Genomic DNA, 12,459 nt, shown 5'->3' with positions numbered 1-12,459 from the left:
TATCTCATAGAAAATGAGGGAAACTCACGCTGATTCCAGCACACCTGAGTGCAGGACACACCCAGCTTGGACAGGTACATTGGAAACTGGAGCTATGCAAAAGTCTTTAGAGTAGATAGATGTGGAAAAAGCAGAATTATCAAATCAAGGAAGGCTGCTCTGTTTTTGTACAATTCAGGATTTCTTGCAAAGGTGTTTTACAGCACTGCTGCCACCACCCTGCTCTGCTGTGGGCTGCTGCCTCCTCAGGGCAGGGGTCAGCCCAGCTCACCTTCCAGCTGGGCTTGCATTATCCCAGCAAAATGGGAACAGCTGGTTTGGTTTTGTTGATCATAAAGTATTTCCTTAAGAATTTTCAAGCCGTATGGTAAGGTCTCTAGGCGTTTTCTGCTTTCAATGAGAACAATTTGTCAATATGCAAGGATTTGTGTATTAGGTATTTCAGCCCACCACGTACTCTCACAAATAGGTGAAACCAAAGCATAGAGGCTCTTTAGGATTGGTTTTGATGGAGCAATGGTGTGTCTTACAAGGAGGAACAGTATGAGCTGGACATTTTGGCAGACATTGTCATCACTGCTCAGTTGCACAGTGCTGAAACAGAGGTGTGGCCACAGCCAAAACACAAAGCCTTGCAGTGGTTAATCTCCTGGGCAGCTCCTGTGACAGCATTCTTACCAACCAGCAAAGCTCTCCAGACTGGAGAGAAGCAGGAGCAGGATGGACATGCCCATCCTGTTGTCCACTCATGAAACCCACTCGTCTGCCTGCTCAGCAAAAAGGGACACCGAGAAAATGTCTTTGACTGAAGACATTGCCAGCATTGAGCCATTTGAAAAAAAAAACCCAAAGATCTCTGATGAGCAGCACTGCAGATGGAGAAACTTTCCATTGGTATAGAACTAAATAAATACTCCTCTCTCAGTGTCAGCAAAATGCCTCCACCAGCACAGCCAAGAAAAAGAAGGAAACCAGCGTGGGAGCCAGCACACAGCCTTGTTTGGGGCTGCTTGAGACAGGGATGGAGCCTGATACGTTGCCATTTTCCATACACTGGCCATCATGGAAAAATAAAAGTGACAGAAATAAACTTTGTAGGACTTCAAAAAGATGAACAAAATTTTCCAGACCCCCTCATGATTCTACAGTGTTAAAAGATTTGCTAGATCAACCAACAAATTTGCTGCCCAGCCGTTTTCCTGAAGCTGACAGAGATCCTACCTATAGGGTATGACCAGACCTAAATCCACTAAAACTAGGGAAATGCTGACACCATGTAACTGCCTTTTCAGTAAAAGAGACTAGGAAAATGGCAGGATAATTGTCATAATTTGCTTTGTCACCTTTATGTTTAGAGAAGTTTATAAAAGTTGCAAGCCCACAAGTTGAGTTTTGCTTTCAGAAAATGCTTAAGATTTAAGCAAGAGCAATCAAAGGTCTCTTGTCCTTATGTTTATTTGGCAGCAGCCTATGTTTGTCACACCTTGTGCCTGTTTTTCAGGATGACAATGTCACTGCAGCTCCACCACATCTCATTAAGGCTGCTGCTGGTCTGACCATGGGCACCAGCTTTGGGGATTTCCCTGTTCATGCAGCAGCTGGCATCTGCTCTGAAGTCTCTCCCAGCACCCACAGGCACACCAGGAGCAAGTAACACCAATCCTGTCATTGTCTCTGAACCAAATTGTCTAATTTATTCTAAATTATAGGGTGAGTGACTTAACATCCATAAGAAAAAGGCATCAAACCTTCTCTTCTCTTTTCATATGAAGGTTTCCATGGATAAAGAGTCTGCTTCTGCCTGGGTCAGACTTTTTCCAGTTTGGATTTAAGGGGAGGAAGGTACTTGGGCATGTTGTTTCATGGGGGTCCTTGGCCATGAGGCAGCCCTGTCCAAGGGCCACCTGCATGGAAATGCTGGAAGTACAAAATCAGTCTCTTACCAGCCCCTTTGGGAAGGGACAGATACTGACTTCATTATCTGGAGAAGACAATGGGATTTATCATGGAATTAGAAGCAGTGAAAAATATGTGAAAGAGGTGAGGAAACTTAAAAAAAAAAAAAAATGCAATTTTATCTCAGAAGATGGTGTAGATTAGTACCATTATTAATTTAAAAAATTAGAAAACTTTATTCATCAATTGTCTGTGTTTCACCTGTTATGTACCTCTGAAAATTTGACCCCTAAACCTTGAGAACACAGAAGCTTGGAGCTCTGCAGAGGATGTTTGTACTGTCTGGAGTGTCTTTGAGGCTTCATGGAGGTTCAAGAGAAGGATAAAGTCAATTTTTGCAAAAGAGAATGGAGAAAAGGCACCTGAGGAAGGATGCCAGGCACAAGAGGACTGAGGGATGTCATTCCCAACCCATTCCAAAGGAGGATAAGGATAAACAGGCCTTGTATGGTGAGACCCACACACAGGAGCCAGTTGTGTGTCCAGCTGGAGAAACTCTGCCAGGGCCATGTGATACACAGTGTTCAGGTTTTGTTAACCTCTGTGTGGTCCAATTTTCTATTACTGTCAGCAAGTTATTTCTAGGAGTGCCACGTTATTTTGTCCATAAACATTGTCCCCATCACACATTTCCAATTTTAACCCTATTTGTCTCCAGTTGATTTACATTTGGCCAGAAGCAAATTACCTATTGGAAGCATTTATTGAAAATTAATTAGGTGGCTAAAATACCTCCAGCAGATTCTGTTAACAGTGTCTGTTCCTTGTGGCTCTCCAGAATTCAGCATTTTCCAGTTAAAACACCTAGCAATTAAAAAAAAATCATAAAATAAATTATATAATTAGTTCCAGAATGGAACTTGGTCTCTTTGAAATCAGATGCTTTCTTTTAAGGCTGCAGTGCCATACAATAGCAAGGGATTTATAGTGCCAGGGGATTTTTGATAGAGGAGGGAGTAAGCACTTATAATAACTAAGTCACTGTATGAAGCAAAGTGAAGGTGTCCTTGGAGCTTAAAATCAGCCAGGCACGCAGGAGAACTGTGCAAACACCAAAGTGGGGACAGGAGAGAAGACAAGATGTATGAAGTGAGATTAGAAGGAAAATTACAGGATTAAATCAGAGGCAATCACAGCACCCAAGAACATGGAAAAACACCCTGCATCTCTCTAAAGAAAAGCCAGGATGTTAACATGATTTACTGCAAATAGTTCCACAACATTAAAATGAGTTTTTATTTTCTGTGTGTGCTGCTTCAAAGAACAACTCTGTAGGCTCATAAAAATGTAGAGAACAAATAGGGGCCTCTAAGACCAATTTATATGCCATGCCCACTGTGCACTGAGACACATATAATCTGTAAAATGTCAGCTTCAAAGTTCCAGAGAGATTGGTGTTAACCCTGACCCCCGACCTTGCCGACTCTAGCTGGGCCCTCATGCTCTCTTATCCAGCTGTTTTAGATAAATGTGCTCCATTTTTAAAGAGATTGTCTCAGAGTTTTACGTGAATAGTAGTAATATTATTAACTCTCGCTGAAAAAACCACCTTAACCGAGAGTCTTTACAGATGGGCCAATCAAAGTCTTACCCCATGCAGAGAGTGGTGGGTTAATAAATATGTCATTGGACTGAAAATATTTAAACAACACTGGGAGAAAAGAGCAAGGCATACGACAAAAGGAAAGCATATTAGTACTGTTTCCTGTCAAAATACACAGAGGAAGCACTTTACTTTGACCATTTTCCTCATAAAGAGACACGGTAGGCCAAAACAAACAAAGCTGAGGAATCTGGTTTATCCCACTGTTGGATATCGAGAGTTATCAACTCAAATGAAGTAAGGTTGAGTGACCAAAGCCAGGTTCTCCTTGACAGGACTGTTAATTGAACATATCAGCAAAGGTAGCACACAAGCTGTGGCCCTGTCGATCAATAGTTCCATTCCATAAGGCCTCGTTTATGTTTTCCTTATTTCACTTTATGTGCCACTCCAAAGGGAGGTGGGGGATTGGTCCCTTGTGGTCTGTCGGAAGTCCAAAAGTATGGGGTAGCCTGCTGTTTTGGCAAACCCTGGACAAAGCCTAAATCATCCTCTTGGAAGGAAGATGTCAAGGTTCAAGGGCACGCAGTGTATCTCAGACAACAAAGAACCAGCTGGTGTCCACTCATAATAAATAAAAATAAGTTGGGGTCAGAATTACAAGTCAACTGACTCCCCATTCACTGAACATGAGCCAAAGATAACTGGAGTCACAGGGAAAGCTCAAAATGATTTTGTGAGCTTTTGACTCAGACCCACGGGGAATCCAGACCTACTTTGCATGTCCATGGGGTGAGAATATATCCACAGACTTCCATGGGACTTGTTCTTCAGAATTGCATTCAGAACCACCCACCCTGTGCTTTGTGAGAGTGTTCTTTATCTGAACAGATAAAGGAATAAAATGTGACTCCTTAGAAGACACAGCAAGCAGAAAAATACAGCATGTGGGTTAAAAAATTAGAAGATTCACAAATGGTCCTGTTCTTTAAAAAATAAAGTGTTTCAATTCAGTTAAATTCAATTAAAATACTGCAGCCAAATTGTTTTCACGCTATTTACTTTCAGAGACCACATACAAACCAATTTTATCACTGTGCTTCTAAACTCTCATTATAGTCTTTCTGGGCTAGCAGTAAACCATAACATTGGAAAATCAAATACACAACTGTCAGAACATGGAAAGTTAGATCTGAAAGCTCAACTTTGGCTCTTCCCTCCAGCACCTCTTGACTTGTAATAGAAAATCGCCTTATCGTGACCAGCTGTTTGGTTGTCGCTGTAATGCAAACAGGAATCTCACTGCCATTCACAGTACCCTGCCTGCAAAACTGAATCCGTTTTAAGCATCAAAGTGAGACCAACAAGAAAGGGAAGTTTGAAGAATAATCCATAATCTTCCAAGATTTAATATTTACATATTTGCTTTCTCAGCTGGTTTGACCTTAAAGTTTGAAATTTTCCAAATTTTCCAAATTTTCCAATTTCTTTGACAGAGCCATCAATAAATTAGGTTTGAAAGTTATTCTTCATATTATTGGATTCATGTTTTCTAAACAAAGCATAACCTCTCACTAAGACATGCACTGCTGGGAGAAGTGGACAGAGACACAATAAACTGAAAGGCAGAGGAAAAAACAGAAGCTTCAGTGGATTTAATACATACAAACAAAAATACAAATAAATACAAGCAATAAATGTAACAAATACAAATTTATAATTATTTAATCTGTATTCTTGAATTTATGTAATACATAATATTAATGTAATACAAAAAAAAATCTAAATTGCTTTCCAACAGAAGAAATATTAGAAAATATCCTCATAGAGCATACAGAAGTCCTTTCTGTAGGATCTGATCTGTGGCTGCTTTGCTTTTGTCAGCCTTCTTTAATACATAAGCAGGCTCCCTAGAAAATCTGTTTGGTTTTGAAATGTAATCTGCTTAAATGGCATGGGAGGGAAAATGAGTTTAAATTACAAGTTTGTGAGGCAAAACAAGTTTGTGAGGATAAACATTTTGTTTTCTAAATGCCCAAAATAGGTTAATAGTTTTGAGTTCTGTGGACTTTGGGAAGTTTGCCTTTCCTCACGTGACAAATTCCCTTCCTGTTCCCATTCGTGTCCACAGAAATTCTCTTGACTAAGAGGGAAGAAAAAAAGCACATGAACAACCTAAATAAGAAACATGTTTCTCAATGCTTGTCTATGGTAAAAATCCAATTATGGATCTTCAGGGTATCTGAAGAGTATGACAAAGCCCTCAGGAAGTAGTAGATTGTCTTGATTTCAATTACAGCTCTTTGGAGGAGTAAAAAGCTGTTTATTCCTTTAAGCTGATCCATTTCTTTAAACTGAGTGTCATTTCTACTAGAGGCATGTACCCATCCTTGTCTCTCGTTAGAATGCTGTGAGCTGTGTGTGGAAATCAAGGAGCAGCAGTGACCCTCTTTGTAACCCGTCCCTGATTTGTAAATCCAACCTTACATTTCTTTCTGCACCACACCTCTACTTTCCACATCCAGCACTGGGCTTTGTCATCCCCCTTGGCACAACTTCCTTGCTGGTAGCAATGCCATGTGCTGGTTTAAATTTCTCTGGGGGGAAAGAGCATCTCTTGCTCATGCTTAATCTGATCACTTCTACTCCTGTGTTAACAGAGACATCTCAGCCCTGTGGCCAAGGTACTGGTGTTGTATTTGTTGAACTTGAGCTCACGCCCTTCCTTTGCCAAGAACCTCCTGTGGCCTTGAGTGAGCCACAAAAGGCTGAATCTTAAAGCACCTTTTGGTGCTGAGCCCACAAACACAGGCTTCCAGCACCAGGGGCGCAGTGCCAGAGGAGCTGCACCTCTAGACTTCCACCTGTTGGAGCCCTGGATGCTGAGAATTTCAGACTTTCTGTGCTGACAGGCACTGACCCCCAAGAGAACACTGCATTTGACCTGAGGCTGTGGAGAAGGCTTCCAAAATGGAATGACAGAACTGGGATTGTGGGTGTGGAGTTTGAATAGAAGTGTGTAATATCACACGGTGGAAAACTTAAAGAGTTTAAGGTTTTAGAATACAGTAATATATACAAAGCAAAATGGAAGTCTTAAGGTGGAGGCTGATCCTTCTTCTTCACCTTCTTCTCCATGGATTTGGGTGGTTTTGTGTAATGGGATAAAAAAGTCCTCATTGTGGGGCACGGGTGGTTGGTTATTGGGTTAAAAGTAAAAATAATTTAGGTGTCATTTCTTCATTGGACAGTTTATCTTTCAAAGGCCTTGTAGAGAGAGAGACGGGGCTCCATTTTGTAGTTTGTAAGTGAAATGCTGTAGAACTCAGGGTTTGTGAGATTGTAACAGAGATAAGAATTAATAAACATACAAGAACAAGAAATTCTATCTCGAGCATTTAATCCCGACCTTGGCAGAAGAAAAGAAGATAAAATGTGACATCCACACTCACAGCCTCTTCTTCCAGGACACCACCCCACCACTGAGCACATGTACAGCCACCCCAACTGCTCAGCCACAAGGAAGCATTTAAGAGAGTCCACACAGCACAAAACACTGAGAAGGGAGATGTGTGGAAAGGTGTTGCTTTTATGTTGCTATCCAGTATAGAGAAAGGAACTTTCCCCACACATGTGCTAAGCTTTCAACATTTTTCCCTGCTCAATTCAAGCCTCTCACCTTCCCAGAGATTTTCCTAATTCCTGCACTACAGGATATTCAGAGGTAGGAAATTTTCAGCCTCTCCTGTTTGTACAAAATAATAAAATTATTATTAAAGCGACTGCTAACCAGGATAGAATAATTCACCCTCCGACCCCTCACCATCGAAGTGTTCAGAAAAATTATTTCTTGGAACATTGCAGAGCTGCAGTTTTCAACAGTTTTCAATTTACAAGCTGCCTATTTTTTTTTTTCCTCCAAAAGAGGTATGTATCCTTGCATAGGGAATTTAAACCTACTGACAATAGGCTTGCTCCTGTTAGCTGTTTTTCATGGACCTCTTGGAGTATTCTACAGACTCCCAGAGGCACACAGACCACAGGCTGAAAAATAATGTTGCAAAGGGGGGAAAAAAGCACAGTTTTAATAACATTGGCTCATTCTCCTGAGGCCTGAAGTCTGCTGCCTTCCTGATGCCTGTTCTGCTGGCCTTGCCTCTGAGGAGATGGAATATGAGACACCACCTAGACGTTCACCTGCTAAGGGAGGAAAATCCTTTCCCTCCACAATGAGACACAAATATGGGCACAGGAGGTCACTAAAACCAAGTGCTTGCTGTTGTGGTGACGTGGGTTTGAAAAAGACAGATGTGTGGGAAACAATATCCTCTGTTCCATGAGATCCCACTGTACTACAAGAAAGTCATTTGGGAGCACTGACACAAGTGGAGACTGTTCAGTTTTGAATTGCAAAAGACATGGTTTGCTCCCCTTTGCCCTCCCTGCAGACAGAAAGGAAGGGAAAGAGACTTGTCCCTGCCTGGTGTTGATGGAAAGCACATTTCAGCTGATCTGGAGGCATTTCTGAGCTACAGCTTATGGTAATAATGTCACAGCTCCAACACCTGATTTTTACAGTCGCCCTAAGATGCTCATAGCATGTAGAGCTCAGCCTGAACCTGGTGAAAGAAATACAATCCTGAAACCAACAAAGTTCAGACTTTCAAGACATCTTAATTCTCTAAGGACTTAGAAAGGATTTTGCACTTAGAGGTCTGCTTTGTAACCACTTAAAGCTCCCTTTAATTGCTGGAGAGACTGAAGATGAGCTACATCACTTCGAGGTCGAGCTGATGTGAATTACTTCAGACATCTTGAATGAGATAAATCACAATCTCCATATGCCTTTCCCTCCATGGACTGTAAAGAAATGCAGAATATTAGCACAGTGCAGATGACTGCACTGTAGCCACTTCCACCTAGAGACATTTCAGTAGTTCTGGTTTAAACTTTCTGATGAAATAGCAAAAGTTCTGTGTCTTCAGCAAAGCAAACTTCGATTTCTGTGATCAACTTTGCAGATGTAATTTCATTTTCCCCCACACACTCCTCCTGCAGTAGGACCTGCAGGCCAAATACCTCAACCAAGGTCCAGCAGGTCAGAATGTGGAGCTGGACTGTTTCCTGTGATGAACTGTGGCAGTTTTGGCAACCTGGAGAGAAAAATCCAGCTACTACTTAATCTAGAGCTGGAAGAAACTCCTTTATTCTGGGCTTGCATAAGAAGGGGATTAGGAGGAAAATGCTGAAGAGCTCAAAGCCAGATGGCTGGGCAGCAGAGACTGACCTTATTGAAAATGAAAGCCTCCTGGAAGCAAGCAGGGAACTGAAGCAGCTCAAGAGTCCTGTGACTGGGGTATAATCAAACAAAATCCTGCTCCAAATCAATTACTTAAGTAGTTTGCCTTGGTCAAAAAATATAGGCATTTTTATCAATTCCAGTGTGTTTCTGCAGCACAGAGACTACAGAATAGTAACTAAGACTGTAATTAAATTTTAAGTAAAAGGATAAAGCAGGAATATGAGGAATATTGTAGGTAATGGTGGCCATTGCACTGCTGTGTTCCTCCATTGCATTGGTTATGGCAGGGCAGGTGTCATCAGATCACCAACCACAGCACTGTTGGCTTTCCTGATTTCTAACTCCAGAATAATGCCTATGGAAGGGGAAATACGTGTGCTCAGATTTTGTCATTTTTGTTCTACCTGAAGTAAAACTTCTTCCCAAAATAGTATTTTGTGCACAAGTTCTTTCTTAGCTACCTCCCATGGCACAGTGCAGATGTAGGAGCACGAATGCAATGTGCTGATGGCCATAACATGAATATAATGTGAAGTGGAAACAAGCAGACCTTTGGGGGAGAGAGCTTGTCTTGCTCTTCCAGGTCATGCAGCTTCAGCAATGGCAAGAGCAAGAACAATAACAGACAGCAAGAGGGATAGTGAAGAAGAAATAATAGCAAGGACTTAAGATCTGCCTGGCCATTCAAGAGGCAAGTCCTAAAACTCTGCAGAGTTCCAGAAACAGGACATCCAAACCAGAATCAGTCTGCCTTTGTTGCCAGGTGTGGCTCTGAAAAACAATTAATTGGAACAGAAGTTAAGATTACCACTGCATCACAAAAGAAGCAGCAACCAAGGCTCTTCCATGTACAAAATACACCTGAAATTTGAGAACTTTCCAGCACTTAGAAAACAAATCTCAAAAGCTCCACTTCAACAAAAACCTGGGGTGTTTTCAGTATCCAAAACCCAGTCAGTGATACATTCACAGGTTTTTTTAGGCCAGAAGGAATCATAGTGAAAACCAAATTAGATCTCCTGCATTACACAAGCACAGGACTTTTCCCTGACATTCCCATAACCAGAAGCATGACATGCAATCCACCTAGATCTGAGACAGAATTTCAGTTATGCTATTATGTCATTTTTAAAAAGGAAGGAGGGCCCAAAAATCTAAAGAAAAGCAAGTTAGACATGTAGTAAAGCTGTTGAGTGTTCATAGAAACCCTGCATCCTCCATGGAACAACATCCAATATCAACTGATGGAGGTTTAAGCATCCTTAGGCAGCACTTTTAGTGTGATTACCTCCTCAAGGTTGTTGTATTCTTGCCATGACTTCCCCACTGCTATTTTTACATGGTAGTTTGAAATTTTTGTCAAAATTCTTATGCTTGGATCTATGTTTGAGAGTCTGGTGTAGCTGCAAAACCCCTTTGCTCTGTCTGCTCCCTTTGTTATCCTTGCAAAAAGAAATATCTCTCTGTGTAAGTCAGAGTCACTGGAAAAACAAATCTTCATGTTTTGACCATTGGTTTTATGTTTATTCTTCCTCTGCTAGGTATCAAACCCACCACTTTTTTTTTAATATATATTTTTAGGTCTATTTTCTTAAGAAAGAAGAGTTGTGTTCTCCTGGTGTCTGTGCCTGTGCTTCAGTGTGCATTTAAACCAGGTGCTGCCAATGTAAAGACAAAATATTTGCACCCCCTCACTCCAACCCTGCCTCTGCAGGAAGGGTTTGTACAGCAAAGCAGAGGAGAGAATGGTGCTGGCTGAAAAAAAGGGTAAGCCATGAAGTCTTATTAACCCAAACCTAAGACCCAATCCTTCACACATTTTTAGGTGTGATCAGTTCACCACCCAGCTATGAAGTTACCTGTGCCACCAACACCTAGAGGAGCAATGCTCCTGCAGGGAGAACAGAAGGTGAGGGGTGCTGGGTTTTTCAGGGGGCAGTTAAATCAAATCCACCAAATCACTCCATGTGTGCACATGTGTTCATCAGCCTTTGCTGTTCTCTCCCTGTGCAGCTCTTAAATCTGTCTGGCCACCAAATCTCCACCCAACCTTACAGCAGGGCTGAGGACTCAAACACTGAGCTCCTGCTTCTCCCATCAGGCCTCAGGAAAGGGGAGAGACTCCTCAGAGGAGGAGAACCACAGTGTGAGCTCACCTTTTTATCAGCCACCAGAGAGCCCACGTGTGCAGCCACTTTCAGAGACATTTGTGTTATTGGCCACCAAAGCACCCACACTGCAGGGGCACAGGAAGCCTGGATTCACAAGTTCCACTGCTCACTGAGCAAATTGTTAAGCTTAGGAGCTTTTGTTCAGCTGTTTTGGGGTCTCCAAAGAATCTGCAGTGATGACTACAAGAACAATATGCTCTGGTGCTGGCAAGTAATTAGAAGGAAAAGAACCAGAACGGCCATTAAAACAGTAAAGGCAACTTTTTCATCCAGAGCGCCTAAAAGAAAAAAAAAAAAAATATTTAAACTAAATTTCAGCATGTAGCAGGAGAAACACTCCCCAGTCTGCCACACACATCACACACATCCTGTCTTCCCATCTCAGTTTGGTCCTAGGGGTCTTGGAAAAATGTTAATCCCCTTTTCAGTGTTAGGCTGAATTCCACCACTGTGTAACTTTTAAAATTCATAGCAAAGTGTCCTAGGCCCCGACAAGCACTTTGCAAGGAGTTTCTCACCCTGAACAGAACTAGTGGCAAGAATTTATTACCCTTCACAGCCATTCTGTGCATCAGTGGGAGCAGAGGAAACCTTTGGGGAGGGCTGGAGCTCACACAAAAACTTCACCTGCACCTTCCTGTAAACTCACACTATGAGTTTGACTCAAGAAAACAGGAAGGAGGAAAGACTTCCTCTAAAAAATGGGAGAACACTTACTTTTTAGTGGTACCACTACAAGATACATCCAGCCTAATTTTCTTCAGACTTGCCCTACTTTGTCCTGCAGAGGTCGGTCTTGCCTGCAACACACTGCAGACAGCAGGTCTGCTCCTCCTAAAACACTTCAGGAATTAGGAGTATTAGAACTTGGAAAGATTTCATCCCCTTCTCAAAAAATGATTTGTTGAAGTTTCTCTCTGAAACAGAGATACAGGGTTTTTTACAAGAATTTATGTTCCAAAAAAAATAAAAGTGATGACGATCCTCCCAAGTCAGATCATCTATCCAAAGAAATGTGAAAAACAAAGGATAAATCTTATTTCCAAAGAAAATTCTGGTATCTGGAGAATAAGCTAGTTTTGGTATAAATATGCTGAATCAAGGCTTTTTGTTGCCTTTTTCAGGCCAACATTTGCACTTGCACTAACCAAGGACATTAAAAATGAAGTTCAGCAAGCCACGACTGCAATCAGCTTTTCTTCTCTTGTAACACACACACACTGTCCATGCTGGGATGAGTACCAGAACACAATCTCAGAGTCTACAGCATGCTTTAAATCCCCCTGTACCTCCACAATTCTCAAATGCATGACTGCAGATGTCTTTTCCTGACATTGCCTCCTTAGGTATACTGCATAAAATGGACTGTCATCCTTCAGGAGGAGGGAAAAAAAATCCCAGTTCCAAAGAGGGGAAGCACTGTGATTTTGCTTATCTACCCTAAACAAGATTTGACATATCAAGTGCTAAAAGCCCCCTGCCTCTGC

The 12,459-nt window shown here is 41.8% G+C and overlaps 1 long non-coding RNA gene across 1 annotated transcript; it reads right to left on the bottom strand.

The window, feature by feature from the left end:
- Positions 1–8,146: 8,146 nt before the first annotated feature.
- On the bottom strand, positions 8,147–11,807 carry LOC128809066 (uncharacterized). Its single transcript, XR_008437595.1, has 3 exons — positions 11,690–11,807; positions 10,958–11,250; positions 8,147–9,572 (listed from the first exon to the last, which is right to left on the bottom strand). It is a non-coding gene; the product is annotated as an uncharacterized LOC128809066 (long non-coding RNA).
- Positions 11,808–12,459: the final 652 nt, after the last annotated feature.

This window comes from Vidua macroura, chromosome 6, assembly GCF_024509145.1.
Source record: "Vidua macroura isolate BioBank_ID:100142 chromosome 6, ASM2450914v1, whole genome shotgun sequence".
Lineage (NCBI taxonomy): Eukaryota > Metazoa > Chordata > Aves > Passeriformes > Viduidae > Vidua > Vidua macroura.
Note: the sequence above shows the minus strand (reverse complement) of the source record. Positions and strands in the feature narration are given on the sequence as shown.